The following is a 21,962-nucleotide window of genomic DNA, read 5'->3' on the forward strand; positions in this document are numbered from 1 at the left end:
CGATGTTCATTCTCCATAGCAGTTATGAGAAAATTCAAAGGGGCCGAAAGAAAAACTTCTCCATAAAACGAATTTTCGACCAGTGTATGTGGTTATCGTTCAGAAATGACATTCATTTTAAAGTCGAATGTTAAAAGCAACAGACAATTTTCGAACGACATTCGTCCATTCATCGAATGTTCAAAGAATTGTCATACAACTTTTCTTACGAATATTCTTGTCTGAAAATGTACACGTGTGTGGCCAGCTTTAGGCATGTGTTTTTGCTGTGTTTTTACCACGTTTTTGCTGCATTTCTGGTGTGTATTTCACCTGTCAAAAGAGGACTCAAAAACACAACTGTGGGTGCATCTTTGATGATTAATTCCAATGGAAAGGTGAATTTTTGGTGTGTTTTTTGACCAAACAAAATTTGCACCAAAAATGCAGCAATCAGGATTTTACAAAACACAGCAGACCCGCAACTGATCACTGTGAAGACTGCAATAGGATTTCATGGTCATGCATTTTTCTTCCACTTTTGTAATGCAAAAGCAAAAGAAAAATAGCTCAGTGTGAAAGCAGCATTAGTGGTTAGCACCTCCGCCTTGCAGCACTGGGGTCCTTAGCTGTAGTCCCAGCTAGGATACCATCTGCATGGAGTGTGCATGTTCTCCCTGTGCTTGTGTAGGATTCCTCTGTGTGGTCTAGTTTACTCTTACACTCTAAGGTCTCATGCACACTGAGCATTAGTGTTACTAAACCCAGGGTCCTGCATTCACTATATCTGGTCTCCCACAGTACACACAACATGGAAATGCAATTATTTTAGTAAATATAAAAGGCTAAATACCTTTTCTTAGCAGTTAGAGCAGTCTCAGTGTTCAGCAGAGCGCTGGTTACAGTTTGTAGGAGGAGCTTTCTTTCTGCTCTAGGAGGATGCAGAACCCCTGACCTCTATCTGGACAGTGCACTCTACCAAAAAAAAACCTCTCTAGCAATACACACCAAACTGAGCATGTGCAGAGTGTCTCCACATGATATATCTTATTAGGAGGTAAGAGGGGGACACGGAGAAGGGGAGGATCAGAGAAGTCAGGATCAAACTGCATTTTTACACAATGAAGAGGATTAACCTCTTAGGTTCTACAGAGAGTATAACAAGCATGCTTTACTGCATATACAGACTGCTAAAAACACTGCTTTTAGGGGCTCCTGGCATTTTTTTCCCTGCCTCTAAATGCCCTTACATGTTAGCCTATGTGTCTATGCATGAATAGGTGTTTAGACGAAAAAGCCTTTAACCACCTCTCGTCCGGCCGTTATATATAAACAGCCGGAGGGTGGCAGTGCAGGGTCGGGTGGCTGTTTATAAACAGCCTCCCCGCCCCCTGCTGCTGCACGCTCCCTGGGAGCACGCAGCAGCGCGATAGAGTGCCCGCTGTGTCCTCCGGACATAGTGGAACATCGATTGTCGTGAGGTCCCGATCATGTGTTCACTGATTGGCCAATCAGTGATCACATGCAGAGTAGTAAGCAAGATGTCACTTCTGACATCATTGCTTACTACGTGTGAAATCTGTGAATGATCACAGAGGTCACATGGTAAAAGGCTATTCACAACAGCCTTGTACCATGTGACAAGCTGTGACCAATCTCAGCTCTCACAGTATTTCTCAATGGCTGCAAGAATGCAGACAGAGAGAAGGATACATGATTGCTTTTATAGCCTTTATGGGTGTAAAAGCAATCAGTGTAAAAAAAAAAAAATCTTCATCACCCTCCACAAGTAGTACAGTGTCACCATGGTCACCATGTTAGATCATATTGGTCCCTACAATGTGCTCTATGGAAATATTGGACATCTTGTAACCCTTTCACTGCTTGAGGAAGTGAATTTATCTACAAAACACATTGGTCCCACTTATATCTGTGAAATGGGAATTCTGTTCCAATAATTGTTTCATCTATGTCTTTGGAGTTTTGTGTATTTTAGCAACCATTTATGGTGTTTGTTAATACATGTTTATATTACAACTGAATTCTGTGCTAATAAATTATAGTTTTTTATATGCATGTCAAGAGTGTTATTTATTTATGGTACTTATATAGCGCCATCAATTTACACAGCGCTTTACATATATATCGTACATTCACATCAGTCCTTAACGCCCCGTACAATCTAAGGTCCCTAACTCACATTCATACATACACATACCAGGGCCAATTTAGACAGGAACCAATTCACCTCCCAGCATGTCTTTGGATTGTGGGAGGAAACTGGAGTACCCCGAGGAAATCCATGCAGGCACAGGGAGAACATACAAACTCCAGGCAGGTGGTGCCGTGGTTGGGATTCGAATCAACGACCCGAGTACTGCCAGGCGGACGTGCTAACCATTTAGCCACTGTGCTGCCATGAGTGTTAGTGTTTAAAAATCCTCTATTCTCACTTTTGATATGTTGTGCAGGGGATTACTCAAAAGTAATAAAAGGATACATTAATAAAAGGGTAAACTGAGATACTTCTGCTACATTAAGATAATTCTGCATAATAAAAGGATACTTTGAAATGTTTCTGCTACATTGAGATACTTCTGCATACTAAGGATCCATGCACACTAGCATTTTTAAAAGGTAAAAAATGATGGGAAAAATGCTGGATAAAAAACGCTGGTAATAGGGATTTTTTAGTAGGATTTTAGCAGCGTTTAGGAGCGTTAGCATTTTATTAGGGTTCTTACAGTACATGTAGGAGGAAAAAAAGCTGTTGAGAGCATTTTAGTAGAGTTTAGCATTTTTTTCTGCTAGAAAAAAGCTACCAAAAACTCTACAAAAACTATTTTTTTTCTGCTCCTAAACACTGAAGCTTGAAAAATGCTACTAGCCTAAAATAGTGTTCATGGACACATAGGATGACACTATTTAGCCCCTAGCAGAACAAAATGCTGATAACAGCTTCTAGGAGCTTAAAAAAACATTAGTGTAGCATGGAGCCTTACCCTAAGTTCACACCTAAGTGTTTTCCGCAGCATTTTGCAGAAATGCAGTACAGTCCATTTAACATGATTTCCTATGGGACATATTCACATCTCCACGTTTTCACCTGGTGCATTTTTTGGAAAGGGTCAGGGACTTTTTTGAATGCAAAAAGTTGCATGTTTGGTTCTATAGACTTCAATGGAAATGCTGAAGAAAAGCATGTAGTGCATTTTTGACACATTTGTTATGCGTTTTGCATTATAAATCTGCCTAGCAACAAGAAAAATTTAAAAAATTTAGAAAAAACGCATCAAAAAGGTAGCAAAAACGTGTCAAAAACATAATGCAGAAACGGGTCAAACGCAACCTGCATAGGTGTGAACCTAGCCTTATGGATAGCTTGAGATACTTCTTCTACGTTGATATACTTCTGTATAATAAAGGGATACTTTAAGATCCTCTTGAAATTTATAAAAATGACAGCGTCAAAGCCTGTGAAATGCAGCATGCCCCTTATGGTGGCCACACAGTTGTTTTTTTTCATCCAATCAATGTCCAAGTCGATCACAACCATCGCAGCTACAATTAAACTAACAATCAGATCCAAGAAAACCGAGTCAATCATTGAGAGGAATATTATTGATAGTTTTGCATCAGTCTGCAGCATTAAGATACTTTATTTAGGAATAAGATCATAAGATAAGATAATAAGATTTTCAAAGATCAGATTATGAGATCAGGTGATGGAGCCAGGGATGCAACTGATAATTTAGGATTGTGAGTTGCAATCACATCTTAACTATTGATCGAGTTCACTTTCCCGTGTTTGGCATATTGATTGAATAAGTGGTTGACTGTAGATCAATTATTCCTATGAGAGGAGATTGACCAGAAAAGAAATCGATCATTTGTGGAAGCATGTATGGCCACTATTAAGCTAGCACAGTGGCTAAATGGTTAGCATTTCCACCTGGCAGTACTAGGGTTGTTTATTCGCATCCCAGCCACGGCACCTCCTGCCTGGAGTTTGCATTTTCTCCCTGTTCCTGTGTGGGTTTCCTTCGGGTACTCCGGTTTCCTCCTACACTCCAAAGACATGCTGGTAGGTTAATTGACTTCTGTCTAAATTGGCCCTAGCATGTGTATGAATGTAAGTTTGGGGCTTTAGATTGTACACCCCTTGATGTGAATGTACAATATATATGTAAAGCGCTGCGTAAATTGACAGCGCTATATAAGTACCTGAAATAAATAAATAGATAACGACACAGGCAATTGTTTTGGCACAGATTAATCACTGTTACAACTCACTAATGCCAGTGATTAAAAGTGATTTGTAGCTAGTGATTTAATCTCTAGTGTCACTGGAAATTTTTACAGTATTGAGTTTTGCTCTTCTACATATAATTTTTCTACTGATCAACTGCTGATGAATGGCTTGCTGGAAAGCTGTAGTTCGATCTGCCTAGCAGTCAATAAACTGCAGTGCTGATTAGTGTATTCTGACAGTAGAGGTTTTCCTGTGAGAAAACATTGGCACAGCAGGGAGGGTTCCTGCATCCACTGCAAATGTGTGGATGGGGGAATCGGTTCAGTTTTTTTCCTTCAGTCCACTGGCTTAACAAAAAAACTGAGCTATGTATGGCCAGCTTTAGTGATCCTATAGAAAATTATTGTGATTTTCTTAGTGACAAGTCAAGGGGGTAATCACTGCCAGAAAATCATCCGTGTGTCATCAGCCTTAGGGCGTTTGGGAAGCACTGATGAGCGTTAGGAAGTACACTGGCCAACCCTTTTTTCCACCTGGTGTATAGTTAGAACAATATAAAGCAGTGACAAAATATTGCTACTGGATATTATGCAACTTGTCCTTGTGCAATACTGTTATTCTTTATTCTATTTAAATTGCCTGGACCACAATTTAAATAAAAAGCCCTATTGTTCAGTGAAAGCTCAGCACGTACCCTGGAGTGTAATATCTAGGGACACGTTTAGTAATAATAAATTCAGTAGCTAGCTCCTTGCCTCCAGGTCCCCACTGACCCAGATATCATTACACAAGATCCTTATCTGTACTAACTAGACTCTCCACTGTTGTTAATGAAATAGATGTTTATTGTCAGGCTGTAAAATCATTTCCATTAACACAACTCCAGCCATCCTCCAAACCTACTCTTACCTTTCACTGCTGTCACTATAAATCCATGAAGCCAAATTTCCACCATTCATTTCCACTTTCTGACAAATTTGGTTTTATAAAGGAGAGCAGTGAAAACTTCATATCTGAAAGTTTATATTTTAATCCTTTAACATGTCAAGGTATACATATGTAGAAAAGTGTAAATTCATTGAACTAAAAAGAAAAAATAGGCAGACAATCCAATGTGTCCCTACAGGGGCAAACCTGTCCCTACAAATAGCAACTTCTCCGAAATACATACTGGCTTGAGAAAGGAGTGTGCATAGCCAATGGCACCCCACTGCCGTGATGTCCCCTCTCTTCATTCCAATATGGTTCCTAGAAGATGGAAGTTCAAGGCACCATCTTTCCACCATCTATCCTGGTACACAGGCCTAGCCAGCACTTAGAGAGATGGAGACATCATTCACTGAACAGCAGTCTTCTTTATTGATGAGCCTGTGGACCTTTTAACAATGTGAGTGGCCAATTTTGTGTTTTTAATTTACAGTCCTTATGCTACACTTAGTAGGCGCTGCCATCTATCCAGTGTTAGTTAAATTCATTGTACTTACAACTTTTTTTTTTTTTTTTTTTAGTACTATACCATATATTGAAGAGTGATCAATGACCATTTAAAGGGCATTACCACCGAGGTTAAAGGGAAACACTGTCCAAATTCTTCAGTCTGAGTAGTTTGGTAAATAATGCATTGGCCATTTACATCTAGGGCAAAAATTCCTAATTATGCCTAAATGATGGGCAATCTGCCCGAGTAAACTAGAGTAAAAAATGGGATGCAGTTAGGACGATCTGGCAGACATGATACCCACAGACCTGGACCCACTCTAACAATTTTATAATTTCACTTGCTCTTTTTTATACCAAGCACTGCTCTTGTAGCTTTCAGAGTTGAGATGTCAATATCAAGAAATAGTATAAATCCATCCCTAACTTATGATGAAAATGGTCTTTAATACTAAAGCATTCCTTTAAACCTAACACTTAACCTAACTACTACAATGCCCTAACTCCTATCCTTCCCTTAATTCTTAAAGCAGAACTACAGTAAATGAACACCCATAAAAAAATTTAATAAAATTAAATTTTGCTGTAATACTTACATTCAATACAGAGTTATCCTCCGCAGTACTACTCTATTGCCACTAGATGTCTGCAGTGTTCTGGGATGAATGACAACCATCATCATTCAACCTTCTTCCTCCAAGTCTAAGCTGTCATGAACATGACACCAGCCTGTGACAGAACAGTAAAGGAGAAGCCTTCTCCTTATATCTGCATGTTTTTCTTTGTCAGGGCACAAATTAACTGGCTCATTGTATTACTACTTTATGTTCCACACTGAGCTCAGCTGTACACAGGAAAGCAGGAAGCTGATATCAAGTCAAATTCAGGTACTTAAGCTGGCCATGAATGGATCAAAATTTGGCCGGTTCAGCAGGGATGGGCCAGATTTAGATTGTTGGAATATTATTGATTGAGCAGATCATTCAGCTAATCAGCGGCAGTGTTGATCAGTATATCCTGACAGCGGGAGATTCATGCTGTCAAAATACAGTAACGCAGCAGAGAGGATTCCCTCATCCACATTAAATGTGTAAATGGAGGAATCTGTTCACTCTTTTTGATCAGTTAGCTGGCTGATCACAAAAAAAAAATCTATCTTTACAATGCTTGTATTTACATAATGCAGGTTATGATGTTTTAATAGAGAACTGCACTGATTTGTGTCTTTTTTTTATATACCTGGAGTTTAACTTTAACACATGAGCTGACCATTCATGGTTCAGTTTTATTCATTCAGCCAGTAGACAGAACAAAAAAAAACTGAACAGATTCCCCCATCCACCTATTCAAGGTGGATGGGGGAGTCCTCCCCATTGCGCTATTGTATTCTGACAGCAGGGAAACTCCTCTACTGTCAGAATACACAGATCATCCTGCAGCCACTATGGTTGGCCATAAAATGATCAATACTCGGCCAATTCAACAAAGACCAGATTCATTTTTTTCCATCTATGGTTAGTCACAATCATGACAAGGGTTTGTTGGAAAATTTTGCTTTGGTCAGCCCATTCAGCCAACCGACTTCAGTGCTGATCAGTGTATTGTGACAGCGGAGGAGTCCCGCATCCACCTTGAATGTGTGGATGGTGGAATCAGCTTAGTTTTTTCCATTCAGCGCGCGGGCTGAGTGGAAAAAAAAAGTGAGCCATGTATGGCTAGCTTAAGAGTTGGACTACTGTATATAAAAAAGGACAATAACTTACCTTTTATTAGCTGACCTACTGTCCCAATCCAAGGTCCTACTGCCCAGAATTCCAGTATAGCAAACTGAAACACACTGCCTGTTAACACATGGCATCACGTAGACCTGTATGAAAGGGGGTACATAGACTGTCATTCTATCAGATCACAAATTCTGATTTTATTCTGACTTTAGTTGCTACATGCTTTTTCCAGGTAAACTACAAAGGCAGGCAGGAATCATTACAGAAGTATTGTAGGTCAGCAATAGCAGCCCCATCTTAGTACAAGTTTTTTAAAGATGTTTAGGAGATATTTTACATTGACCTACAAGACAGGAGTTATTTTAAATAGGAGGGGATGCAGGGAAAAATCTGTCCTCTCATTTTTTTACATTTTTCATTTTGTTTCAGCAATAAACATTTATACATTGGGAAACATTAACAGCAGGATGGGGCAGTGTATAGAGAAAATTAAATCAGTTGTTTCACTGATCTTTACAGGAAGGAACCCTATGCTAGCCATAATCCTTCAATTTATCTGGTTCAGCCAGCCATTGGGCTGAGCGAGAGAAATCAACAGATTCCTCCATCTACACTAAACTGCATAGACAGAGGGATCTCCTCTGCCAGGTATTGCATTTTGATAGTCACACACAAAGAGCTGTCAGAATACCCTGAACAGCAACTAATAGGATTCAGTCACTAGTTGGCTGACAATTTTCTATCCAGCTTCTTCGATCATTCAATTGAAGTTTGTTGAGTCAAGTAGTGCCAACAGGGCCACCCACAACTCGAATTTCTGTGAACTCAACAGGACAAAATTTGATTGAGTATGGCTTCTCTAGGCACAGCTGTGTGTACATTTCTTTGAGAAGCTTTGCCAACTTTGGACATATTAATATATATCTAAAGTATCTACAGATCTCTATGAAATCAAATAATATTTGGATATTTTTCCACGGAGTGCAGATTATACTTAAAGCTAGGAATGAGCATTGCATGCTGGTTGCGGTCATGTGCACTGCACTATGCATACTAAAAATCCCATAGTCCATAGTCTATCAGCAAGCAAGAGATGGTTGATTGATATATATATATATATATATATATATATATATATATATATATATGCACATACACTAGGACCATAGAGAACGATCATAGCCACCCTCTAACAGGAAGTCGAATCTCAGCAGCAGAAGGTGCTTTTTGAGTTATGAATACATACTTGAATATAATTTTTTGTAAATGAGAGTTTAGTGCCACTTTAAACCTTGCTTATGAAGTTCAATGTACAATCTCTGCATGCCTTAAAATGCTTCTAAAGCCTTAAGTTTTTTAAAAACCTTCTGTTGCAGAGAATCCCCCCCACCCCATACACACACACACACCATTATACTTACCTGAGCTCGATCTCGATCCAGCAATGTGCATGAGAGTGGCTGTTCTCCCGGGCTCTCTCCCTCCTCAAATCGATAGCAATGAGAGCCATTGGCTTTCACTCCTGTCAGTCAAATCCTATGACAAGGGATCAGGGGATGGAGATCAGGAGAGAGCCTGCATGTGTGCCACCATAGGAAGAAGATTCCTATGGTGGCACACGGAGAAGAGGAGGAGCCAAGAGTGCCAGTGAGGGACCACAGAAGAGGAGGATTGGGACTGCTCTATGCAAAACCTTTACAGTGGGAAAGTATGACACGTTTGGTATTTTAACTTTTAAAAACTGGAAGCTTTAATATCACTTTAAGCCAAATACACACTAGAAGTTTTTTTTGCATTCAATCCAGCAGGCTTGAAGAGGTCGTCGTACTAACAGAAGCAATGTTAGTGCGGTGATCTCCCCTGCTGTGCTATTCTATTCTGGCAGGCAGGGGTGGACTGACAACTCATGGGGCCCCCGGGCAATAGGGGATCATGGGGCCCCTGTGTCCTTGCCCAAACTCAAAAAAGCCTATGAAAAAGCTACCAGGGGCATCTCATGGGGCCCCCTACTGACCCCGGGCCCTCAGGCTTAAGATGCTTAACCCAGAAAGAGACCGAGAAGTTTAACAGATCAAATCAGATTATTTATTTATTTATTACAGGTACTTATATAGCACCGTCAATTTACGCAGCGCTTTACATATATATTGTACATTCACATCAGTCCCTAACCCTCAAGGGGCGTACAATCTAAGGTCCCTAACTCACATTCATATACAAGGGCCAATTTAGACAGGATCCAATTAACCTACCAGCATGTCTTTGGAGTGTGGGAGGAAACCAGAGTACCCGGAGGAAACCCACATAGGCACAGGGAGAACATGCAAACTCCAGGCAGGAGGTGCCGTGGCTGGGATTCGAACCAACAACCCTAGTACTGCCTTATAGATTCCTATTTTACAAAACTGATCAGGTCACTCTTGGTTTGATAAAGGAGCAATTGTGGGCTCAGAAACATGTTACCACTCATCACGCTTTGAAGTCAATACGTTCCAACGTCACTTCTGATTCTGGTCCTTGTGTTCGAGTGTGGCTATATTTGCTGCTGGAGGAAGACACGGCCTATCATATGGACTTAATCTGCATTCTGACAAAGTCCAGCTTCATTCCACCTATCCTGCAGAGCTGTTTTAAGGATACATCTCATCCAACCACCCATTGTCCACTGAGGCTTGCCAGCAAATAGGGACGGATGATATGCCCATTTACTCTCATCCTTGTGAGTGCATTTTAACTCTTTTTTTTACTTGTTTTTAATTAAATTGATACACTTAGATGGCAGCGCCCTCTGTTTGTTTGTTTACTGAGCATGTCACTTCCCTGCCTTACAACCTGTCAGATTGGTGGCACTAGACATGCATATTAATGCATTCTAAGTGCTTCACTACACCTAAATGAATGCATGCTCCTTGTTTCGTTTGGCAAGCTTTTTCTAATTAAAAACATTGAATAAAAACATTACCATTTGCTTGGTAATTATTCTGCTCTGACAGATTGAAGGACAGAAGAAGCCTGCAGCTTTCCCTTGAATATAGGGGCATGTCTCTGTCACTTGGAAAAGAACATTTGGATCTGCAGTCTGGACAGTCTTCACTCACAATAATCACTCTCAGGAAGTGGATCTGCGAGATGGGACACAGGGTGCCCCACAGCTAGAAAGGCTTATTTTGGGAACGTACCAAGGACGTTCCCAGGCAGAATCACAAATCCTGGCTTCTTGGTTCTGGTAGTTTTCAGCGAGTGTAAACACCACAGCTCTCTTCATTGTTCCTGCGTTACAAAGTGTCCCTTACAAAGTGCACAGGTCTCGGAGCTGCTATCAATCACAACTGCAGAGGTGTTGCAGGTGGGGTGGCCTTTGCACAGTTAGCCCCAAATGTCTGTTGGTCCCACAGACATTTAAAATCATAGTGCCTGAAAATACTTGTTTTTTTCAAGGGTTTTCTCCCATTAGTTTATAAAGCTAAAAAGTGTGCAATTCTGCCCTAAAAAAAAGCTAAAGTACTTTTTTCAAGTTTCATGGGACAGGCAACAAGCAACAGAATGCTGGAGTGTCAATGGGCCCCCTGAGAAAAATTAAATTCTTCACCTTGAACACTGGCAGGCTTTGAGAATTGTGCAACAAAATGCTTGGGTGTGAATGGGAGCAAAGGCTTACCGTGCTGGTAGTTTAGCCTATAGTTCTTGGGAGCACACCAAACAGAATGACAACACTTCTCCTGTAGTGAGACACTGGACCAGTGTTGTCACCCTGCAACAGGAAACACCCCTACTGACAGGGTCACCAGGTAAAATTAGAAATAGGAAATAAAAAAAACATAAAAACAGAGCAAATAATATACAACAGAAAATCATTTATCCTATATTAAATGATATGTTTGCTATTACATACACTTTGGCATAACCAAAAAACTAATCTCTAACACTAAACAAACTTATGTATGCTGACCTCACTCTGTGTCCTGGGAACAATTGTCCTGAATTCTATCCCTTGTACTGAGAGCTCCACATTGAAGGATTCCAGCTACAAGCTGTCAGCATTGAGAACACTGGCAAGACAGTGTCCTTTGTGTCTCTAGCATCACCATACACATTACAATCTGATTACACAATCTCTGTACAATCAACTTTAGATTTATCAAAACTATGTAATATAGGAACCTACCAAACTATCAAACCAATCTTCATCCAATCAGGCAGGCACTACAGAGTTGCCAGTAGATATAAAGGAGATTGTACAATCAGATTGTAGTGTGTGTGGTGAGCTTTACAGAGCTGTTTACCGTTTTGGAGTGACAGCAGATGTCACGGTTTAAGTGTGTGTCAAAGTATTACACTCTCCAGCCACCCCCTGTATAATGGGAGTGCCATAGTGGCTAAAAAGTACACTTTCATTGGAGATTGGAGGGTCAGCAAGGCTTAGCCCACAGAACCAGTAAAACAATTAAACCCATTTAGAGAGGTTCACAGAAGATGGCATTCTGGATAATAATGGTAATAGCATACAATAGAATTGTGCACATATAATGCTGATTTTTTTTTATCAAACTGGAGTAGAGATGGAGGGAGGCAAGCAGTTGGATAATACCTGTCATTATTGTAGCTTTTGGCCAGTTTCACCACGAGGATCATTTTCTGGCTAGATTGCTTATTCAGCAGCATAGTGGCAAGTGATGAAATGCAAGAATTATATCTGCTGATTTCATATTTCACAGCCTTTATAGAAACTGATATCCCAGCCATCACCTATTATATTTATTTACTGCCAGGGCAATCTAGACAACTAGCTCCCTGCCCGAGTGAACACTAGCAGTGCTAGGTATTGCCCTTTTATAAATGGGGAAATTAGACAACTTCTAAGGCTAGGATTTGTAAGACTTAAACTGGCCATACACCAGTAGAATTTTGCTTGAACGTTCGAAATTCTGAGAAATGTTTTGTCTTGCCATCACTTAGTCCACTAATTTTGTTCCAAAGCCCTTAAAATTTCATCCTGAGCTGCTATTACTTTTGTGTATAGAACATGCCCATTACAATGTGTACAATTTTTCCTGAATGAATAAAAACCACATTCACAGTTAGAATTTTGTTTGTTCCAGAACAAATTTTCATCCTTCCCCTTTGCATTTTCTTATCACTATGATCAAAAGCGATCATCGTTTTGTACTCAAAAAACATTATAAAATCAAATGAATATTTCAAAAAAGGAAATTTTCAAGTGAAAATTTTACTAGAATATGGCCAACTTTACCGTTGGTATACCTACATTCACAATTTCATCAGTTTAGGAGAATAAACAATCAATGAGGCCATAATCATCCTGAGTGCAAAAGACATGCCGCATGCATTTTCCACTTACCAATCAACATTACAAAATATATATGTACAGTATATATATATATGTATATATATATATATATATATAGTGCTTTCTTATAATTCAGATTGCTGTTTTGCTCGTAGCAGATTTATCATATCCTGTTTCCTGGCATGACTACAGATGAAGGACCATGAGCACTCTATAAATGACTGTGGGCCTACTTATCAATATTGTCACACATTTTTCTAACAGTTGACTGTGGAATATTTAGTAGCAAGGATATTTCCCGGATGGACTTATTGCACAGGTGGCAACCTATCACGGTACCACGCTTGAATTCATTGAGTTCCTGAGAGCGACCTATTCTTTCACAAATGTTTGTAGAAGCAGTCTGCATGCCTATGTGCTTGATTTTATACACCTGTAGTCATGGAGGTGATTGGAACACTTGAATCCAATGATTTGGAGGGGTGTCCCAATACTGTTGACAATATAGTATATCTCCAGTGCCAGAAACCACTATGAATCTCAGTCATCTGTGAAAGGACAAAAGGTTTGTTTGGTCTGTTGATTTTGCTTTTCGCACAGAAGAGGACCTGGCCCCCTTGTAAGTAGATTTACAAGGAAAGATATTATACTAAGTGTTTGAACAGGGGGCCCTCATTATCACCCTATGGGAGGTCACATGTAGCAGATTATCACAAACTGTGTGCAAATTAGAAGCTTGCTTTTAAATATCAGGTAATCTATGGAAGCAATCCCAACCTTTTTTTGCTAGGGATGGGGCTAATGGTTTTGGGTCTTGACAATATAAAGCCTGCCACCAGATGCAGCCTTAAAATTGAAGTAAGATGCTCACTTGCCACTCTAAAGCCTGCCACCAGATGCAAATAAATTATCACTTGACACTCCCCAGCGCTAGCATCACCGCCTCAGCTCCACCTGAGATCATGAGGCATTATATTCTCATAAGGAACATGCAACCTAGGTCCCACGCATGCGCAGTTTACAGTAGGGCTCACGCTCCTTTGAGAATCTAATGCCACTGCTGATCAGACAGGAGGTGGCGTTCAGGTGGTAATGCAAGTGGCTGTAAATACAGTTATAATCCTATACCCACAGTTGATCCAGAGGAAGGCAAAATAAAAACCCAGTAAATCATGATCCAATTTGCTCCTGCAGGGGAAAAAATTCCTTCCTGATCCCCCAAGAGGCCATCAGATATTCCCTGGATCAACTTTACCTATAAATGTTAGTATCCAGTTATATTATGTGTATCCAAGAAATAATCCTGGCCGTTTTTAAAGCAATCTACTGAGCTGGCCAGAACCAACTCTTGAGGGAATCTATTCCACATTGTCATCGCTCTTACTGTCAAGAAATCTTTCCGTATTTGGAGATTAAATCTCTTTTCCTCCAGATGTAAAGAGTGCCCCCTTGTCCTCTGTGATGACTTCAGGGTGAATAGATCTACACCGAGTTCACTATATGAACCACTGATGTATTTATACATGTTGATCATATCCCCCTTAATCTCCTCTTCTCAAGAGAGAATAAATTCAGTTCCTCTAATCTTTCCTCATAGCTGAGCTCCTCCATGCCTCTTATCAGTTTGGTTGCCCTTCTCTGTACTTTCTCCAGTTCCCCAATGTTCTGTTTGTGAATTGGTGCCTAAAACTGAACTGCATATTCCAGATGAGGTGTTACTAATGATTTGTACCGGGGTAATATGATATCTCTCTCTGGAGTCTATACCTCTTTTAATGCAAGAGAGGATTTTGCTCGCTTTAGAAACCGCAGCTTGGCATTGCATGCCATTATTAAGCTTGTGATCTACCAGAACCCCCAGATCCTTCTCCACCATTGATTCCCCCAGTTGTACCCCCCTAGTATGTATGATGCATGCATATTCTTAACCCCCAAGTACATAACCTTACATTTATCAACATTAAACCTCATTTGCCACATAGTTGCCCAATTAAACAGTGCATTGAGGTTGGCTTGTAAATTGAAGACATCCTGTAAGGACGTTATTCCACTGCACAGCTTGGTGTCATCTGCAACGACTGAAATGGGATTTATAATCCCAGGCCCAATATCATTTATAAATATATTAAAAAGTAAGGGTCCCAACACTGAACCTTGGGGTACACCACTGACAACCCTAGACCATTCAGAGTATGAATCATTAACTGCTCTCTGAATATGATCTTTTAGCCAGTTTTCTATCTATTTACATACTGATTTTTCCAAGCCTGTATAAAGCATTTTAATGTCAGTTCATTAGCATGTCAGCAGAACACCTAGATTGTCTGCCTGTGACCAAATGGTAAAATCAGGTTTAGCGCCGAGATACATTGGAAAGAAATATAAGAGTGCTGCAATTATCTGTAATAGTAAGATCGTTTAATTAGAAGGCTGGTTTCTAAGCATCATTACGGGAGAGTACATTGTGCAGCTAGCACAGTTCCTACTGGCACTGCAATTACAGCACAATCACACAACCAGTACAGTACTCTGTTCTCTAATCTGTAACATTTATCCAGTAATAATTATTTAGTGTTTTTCAAGAAGCCCAGTTACACCCAAAACCAATGCTTGCTCCTAGAGCTGCTGCTAGACTATTTTGCACCCTAGGGTAAACCATCTACTTGCACCCCCCCCCCCAAAACAATTAAAAATTAAAACTTAAAAAATTTCAAAACAGTAGAAAATAATAAAACAACCAAACACGAAACTGCTAAATTTCTTTTAACTTGCAAAAATAAGCGCCATAAAATGCCAAACAGACAGCCCAATCAAGCAAAGAGACATTCCCATTTAGCAAAGAGACAGGCCAGTCCAGCAAAGAGACATCCCCATATAGCAAAGAGACTAGTTTGGTATTCTGTCACTGTGTTTTTAGTTCACTTATATTTTTATGTTTGCTTTTTACTAGTGTTTGTATGGATTTTTTTCACTGTAAATAGATCTAATTTAAAGCATGCAGTCTGGTCCCAGCCTCCTGAGTGTAGCCACACAGATCTGGCCGACCCTGCTGCTGATTCTTGACAAAACACTGGAGCCCACTAACAGCCAGATGAGCTGCACTTAGAAACTGGGGGCTATTTGCTCTTAGTATTTGCTGTCTTTGTGTCAAGATGCATCTAGCAGAGACTATTTTTTCATGTGATACTGACATTGGAGGATAAAGATCTTTGCTGATTGATTTTGCAGGATTGTACCAGTGAAAAACTGTTGGAATACATTGAAATAGTGCATACCTTAGTTGATTGGGGCAGATTTTATGTACTTCTCTACCAACTGCCACATCACTCGCGCACTTTTCCACTGACTTACAATGCACCCATGTACTTCTCCAATGACTGTCACTGTACTCATGCGCTTCTCTTCTGATGGCCACTGCTCTTGTGCACTTCTCCGCTGACTACTAATGTAACAATGTATCGCAAACTGTTGCACACTGTGCTAAACATCACATTCTCCAGATTGCTACCACTTGGATTTTTTTTTAGAATATATTTCTTTCTGTTTAATGAACTGACACACGCATGCTAGCATAATATATAAATATATATAGAAAGTTGTATGGTGTATATACAGCTCTATCCTTCTTGGTGTCTATGAAATCTGTGGGCCACAAATGACTAGATGGGAGGCAATTGTTTTCTCAACAATGTCATTATACACACTGTTCCAGTAAAGCTAGTGTCCCTGGAGTAGTATAATTCCATAGCCTGTTAAAGTGGGCTAGTTCTTTCTCCAGCTCCCTCCTCCATGCATTTTAACCAAGGAACAGGGCTGAGCTAGGCTTATTTATTCACCTTTTCACCAAGTCACTTTACCAGTGTGCTTGCCTTTACCTTCTGCTGAAACTGCAATTATTAATAACGACAAGGGCAATGTGCAGATTGTAGTAACCTATAACTACCAGTATTCATCTTTTATTACTATGACTTCAGGAAATTATTGTTATTATTAACACCTTTATGTTTAGGTACTATACAGTAAACTAAAAAAACCTTACATCAATATTTGTAAGAATGTAGACTATACATTTAATTATTATAAATGGCTTAGCAACACCAATGATTTACTGTGACAGATTATGCCAGAAAACAGTGTTAGTTTCAGTGCTGGACCTGCTATGTGTTGCATTGATCATGCTCAGATCAGACTGTAGGTATTCCCAGATTGATGTGCTCTGCCAAACAGAATGATTCTCAGGCAATGTGCATTTCTTTACCATTGATGCATAGTAAGCATACAGTGTAGATAAATCAATATCTTAGAGAAGAAAACTGTAGCAAAAGTTAAAATGATGCTCTTAGCAACCAGAATCCTTTTTGATATTTCCAACAAATAATCTTGCTTGGTTGCTATGGCCAACAGTTCCACTACTGCCAATATCATTTTGCTTATTAAGTGGAAAATTTGATTTTAAAGGAGGAGCCCAGATGAAAGTTTTAAAATGATTCTAAAGGTTCTTTTTTTTTTTCTGGGGGGAAAATAACAAACATTCTATACTTACCTGTTGTGTGTAGTGGTTTTGCACAGAGCAGCCCAGTTCCTCTTCTTCTGGGTTCCCCACAGGCTCTCCTGGCCCCTCCCTCCTGTCAGGTGCCCTCACTGCAAACAGTTTGCTATGGGGGCACCCGCTGCTCCGTGTGTTTATTCACACACGGAGCTAAATCTTGGCCCCACCCCCTCCCTTCATTGGCTCACTGGCTGGGATTGACAGCAGCGGGAGCAAATGGTTCCTGCTTGCTGTCTCAGCCAATGAGGAGGCAGAGACTCGGGACAACTGAAGCTGTCGTTCACATTGTTGGATTGCGATAAGGCTCCGGTAAGTATTGGAGGTGCTGGGGGAGCTGCTGCACACAGAAGCAGGGGCGGACTGACCATTCAAGCACTCGGGCACTGCCCAAGGGCCGGGGGTCAGTAGGGGGCCCCATGAAGTGCCCCTGGTACCTTTTATAGGCTTTTTTGGGTGTGCTTTGAATGTGGGCAAGGACACAGGGGCCCCATGATTCCCTATTGCCCAGGGACCCCATGAGTTGTCATTCCACCCCTGCACAGAAGGTTTTTTACCTTCATGCATTCTAAAAAACCTTCAGCCTTTAAAACCACTTTAAGTTGCATATTTTCTTGGGGCTCTACTTCGCAGGAGTAGCCAGAGAGAGAAGACTTTATTGACATTCTTCAAATATATGTTAAAATCAACATTTTTTTGCTAGAAAATTAATTAGAACCCCCAAACATGATACAGTTTCTGAAAGCAGAGGCCCTGGAGAATAGGACGCATTGGAATGGTATAACACTCATTCATAATGAAACTCATACCTACGTGGAGAACAACATTTGCTAATATTTTAATTCCCCCATATTTTTCCTCCCGCATCTCTGTAATAACAACATCTAAATATAGGCTGTGTTATAGTGGGAATTTTATAGATATCTTGGAAGATGCATAGGGCATACCAATAGGTGTTAAGTGGTGGATGAGCCTCATTTTTTTCACTTGCCAAAGGGGTTTGACAAGCCACAGAATTGAATGGCACTGCTAAACCCTCTGGCAGTGGAGGGGTGAAGGCAATTCAGAGGAAAACAGCTTTTCATTCTGAACTGGTTGGTTATATTGTGTTCGAACGGATGTTCTCAGGGTCTTTGTGGCTCTGGCTCCAGCCTCACAGCACTGATATTTTGTGTGCCAAAGTGTTTGTCTTGATAGAAGCTTTAACGCAAAGCATCTCCCAGGCAGCACTGAGAGACTCCGAAACCGTCCCAACCATTCTTTTGTTCCAAGCCTATCCTCCCTCCTCTGTACACACACACACAAGATTACGCCATCAGAAGTGAGACAATACACAATTAATCCTCTCCCTCTCTCCCTGGGAACTGCAAAGATGTGACATGAAAGATGGCGTTCTTGCCAGGAAGGGACAGCCACAGTCAGGGCATTTGTGCTTTGTGAGGGGTTGCTTCTTCTGATTAAATCTAGATGTGTAAGATGGGCCATATATAGGCACACTCAAGATTCAATGAAGATTTCATATCTTTCCATTATTGCAATGATTATAAATGAACTATAGTAAAGCTGGCCATAGACGGTGCGATTTTCTTTCCTGCAACCACGGGTTGCAGGAAAGAAAATCACTTGGTTCCCCCATCAACGCTGAGTGTGTGTGAATCCCTCCTGCAGAGCTATTGTGTTCTCCTGATGGAGGGACGGGGACAGGAGGGATCCTTTTCTCTGCAGGAAGAACACAGTGATTACTGCTAGTGACTATAATATATATAGCAATAATCACACGTAAAACCCCACAGGCTGGTTGTACCCAAACTGATTGATCGATCAACTTGGGTATATTCAGCCTGCCCTTACACGGTTCGAATCTTGGCCCAGTCCTTGCTGAACCGACCCGAGATTCGAACTGTCTATGGCCGGTTTAACATATATTGTGTAATTATATTTGAGACCTTTGTCTCTATTGAAAAACACATTAGATCACCTGGTCTGCTTTGTTGTTGCATGTCCCGCCAAAATAGGAACCTCTCTCCTGAACTGGGGTTCTCTAGAGTTCCGGCAAGAACTGGCTTGATACTGCGTCTGTCAGCCTGTCAGCCACAGTAGACAACCAGATCAATAAACCCAAGGCCTGATTGGCTGCTTCTTCCTAAGTAGTAGATAATCTGTTTCTAGCTCACACAGAATTCTTCTTTGACCGTGGCTAAAAGAGGTATGTGGAAGCCAAAAAAAAACTGTGGTACCCTGCTATCCACACCCTCGTTCTCAGCTGCCTAAACAGCTCAGAGAGGAGAAACAGCAGCACACTGGTCTTCCCAGGCATAGCGGGCATTTCAGCAAAAATCTGATCATTGGAGGAGAGCAGGTTGAGTTCTCATCACTGCCAGAAAAATTATGATACTGTACTCTCCTGCTTAATGTGGTCAGTTTTTTTTAAAAATATGAATGCAGAGGGACTGTCTTTCACACAAAGAAAGCAATACAAAAAGAACAGGATCATTTTTCATGCACGTACATGTTACAGCAGGCAAATACTAGGAATATAAATGTTGGGTTTACATATTTGATTGGCTTCAGTACAACCAGACTGTTGGATTGTTTGCTTGTGATTACTGCTGGGGCTATAGCCGTCAGCAGTATTGATTGTGTTCTGCCAGCAGGGAGGGCTTCCTGCCGCCAGAATACAACAGCGCTGTGGGAGAGATTCCTCCATCAACACAGTCGAGTGATTTTCTTTCCTGTATCTATGGCTTGCCTTACTGAGGGGTACTATGATGTTTTCAGGAAGTGATGTACTGCACCTGACAGTCCCTCCCACAAGCCACCATCTGACACAATTGTATATAGAAGCAGAGAGACTCAGGGGTGGCATCACTGGGTCTAAAATAAGGTATGTCATGAAAAAGGAAATATTTTCCCTAAACATGTATTTAGCATGTTGAAGGGACAGGGCAGGGAAAGCAAAATATAAGCACTTTACAATTCAGTTTTAACAAGTTCAAAAAACAAATATTCGACTTCAAGCAGAAGAGTGCATTAAAATTCATTGAAAACTGAAAAAGATAATCTGTAATAATAATCTCAAGAAAACAAGTTTTACAGCTTTATGCCCCCCTCTAAAAACTACATAATGTGCATTAATATAATTATGCCTTTCTTACTCAATAAATAATGTTTTCCCCCTTGTTTAATGACAGGAGCTTTTGCCATTTAAAATAATTCAGCTCCTGTTTAAGTAATTCTGCAGAGAGACTTTTAAAATAACAAGCATGTTATATCTTAGCCCCTGACATCATATTTTTCACAGTCTGATGCATCTGACACTATGGCGGGATAATTACCAGCTCAGGTAACACAGCCGCAGAGAATCATTTCATTTGCATTGTTTAGGATTTAGAATTACTGCCGGCGGCTGACTGAACCTGCTGAGGCTTGTAGTTCCCTATTAGCTGGTAAGAACTTCTTTTACGAATGATGCAGGTAAATAACCTACCCATAATTCCTTACTTCAGGGAAAGCTTTCCTGCTGAAATGTCATAATATTTTAATAGGTCTTTTTTTTTTCTTCTGTGTGTGCGGTGGAGAGAGAGAGGTGCCCAATTCAAATAAACACTGCTTAACCCTTTGGATTTTTCATAGTGAGTCACTGTTTCCATTTACTTCAATCTACATTTTGGCTGCTTGTTAAGAGCAAGTGAATATCCCAGTACTTCACTGTAGACAACTTTCCTAGGGGTAATTTCCATTTTAAAGAAATTCTTTACTGGAAGAAATACAGGGCTGTCATTGCTGATCTTCTTTTAAAAATACTACTTACCTGGCTCTCTGGGTCACTGACCTGGAAAAAGCATGCAGCTTAAAAAGTCAGAGTGAAGTCATAACTCCTGACATATATATATAGCTCCAGGCAGGGTGCAGATTATGTTTCCCGAATGGTGTTCAGCCTGGGGCACCCAGAGGAGAATAATTTGGTGATGTAATGCGGGAACTGACAATTTTGTGCAAAATTGCACAAAATGTGTGAGGGGCTTAAAACTTGAACCTACTCGTGGGCATGGTAACACAAGTCACAATCCTTGTACCCCAAACAATTACTGTGCCACAAGCAAGAGTCTAAACGACAGATACAGCCCTTAGCATGCTCAATTGTAAAAAAATAAGACTTCTATTGCATATGCTTTACATCACACAGGCACACAAGAAGAACTTCACCAACGAAATCAGTAACCAGGAACTGTTGTACAATATAAAGAGTGCAGTGTCATATACCGCCCACTGTACAGAGGTCAGAAGTATGAAATACACAGCATGATGCATATTATCCAGGGTTTGGTAATAGGTAACGCTCAGAATGCAGGGGTCAGGAGTGCATAACGCATAGAACGCAGGGGTCAGGAGTATGTAATGCAGGTCAGAAGCACATAACACACAGAGTGTGGAGATCAGGACTGCATAACACACACACAGAAGTCATTAGTGTGTATTGCATAAGTGCACAGGTCAGGGTCCATTTATTCAGATTTTAGTGGTCATTGTTAAGTAATGACCAGAGTGTGAGGTCAGGAGAGTGTAATGGCCATGATAGTTATTATTATTATTTTTATACAGGATTTATAAACAGTTTGCTCAGCGCTTTACAAAATAAAGGGAGACAATACAGCAAAAATACAATTCAATACAAAAGGGTTAGGAGGGCCCTGCTCTTTGGAGCTTACAATCTAA

This window comes from Staurois parvus, unplaced genomic scaffold, assembly GCF_062004578.1.
Source record: "Staurois parvus isolate SC_StPar_1 unplaced genomic scaffold, SC_StPar_1.0 ptg000303l, whole genome shotgun sequence".
Taxonomy (NCBI): Eukaryota; Metazoa; Chordata; class Amphibia; order Anura; family Ranidae; genus Staurois; species Staurois parvus.